The sequence below is a fragment of the Gekko japonicus genome, unplaced genomic scaffold (genome assembly GCF_001447785.1).
Source record: "Gekko japonicus isolate JY-2015 unplaced genomic scaffold, Gekko_japonicus_V1.1 scaffold1404, whole genome shotgun sequence".
Taxonomy (NCBI): domain Eukaryota; kingdom Metazoa; phylum Chordata; class Lepidosauria; order Squamata; family Gekkonidae; genus Gekko; species Gekko japonicus.
Window position 1 is genome coordinate 255,602 of NW_015174882.1, and position 503 is coordinate 256,104.

General features: G+C 53.7%; 1 protein-coding gene across 1 annotated transcript in view; it reads left to right on the forward strand.

Annotated features, from left to right (window-relative positions):
- Window positions 1-503, forward strand: part of LOC107121883 (chitotriosidase-1-like) — a 20,217-nt gene that overhangs the window by 5,502 nt on the left and 14,212 nt on the right. The gene's annotated exons all lie outside the window — the stretch shown is intronic.

The following is a 503-nucleotide window of genomic DNA, read 5'->3' on the forward strand; positions in this document are numbered from 1 at the left end:
GTTTATATAGTGCTGGGGGGGGGGGGGGGAAATTGGCTGCTTTGTGGGGGCTGTGACCAAATGCAGACTTAGTTGGTAACCAATGCTTGGTTGTGGGTTATGGAGTCAGGGGCCCTTGAGTGCATGAGACTCTATGTGATGTTTGAGAGATAACTAGGGTCTATAGTGACTTAATGTTGCACCAGTGTCGGGGATTTACCCAGGGCTGGAAAGGTTTAGAAAGCAGACTAAGGCCCAACCTGCATCTGCCATGTAACGCTGCTCCTTTCAGCTGTGGTGCTGGCTTCTGTTGCCTCCCATTTGGCTCAGTATAAAATCTTGCCATCTGCATCATGTTTAGGGAGAGTGTGCGAGAGAGGGGGAAGAGTGGCCTCTCGGGGGTGCTGGCAGGGCACTGCACTGTGCTGCACTGCAGGGAGAAAATGGCACCCATGACCCCCCCCCCCCAGAAAGAAAAGGGGTTGACCTGGTGAAGGGGGGGGGGGAGGAAAGACTGAAAAAGC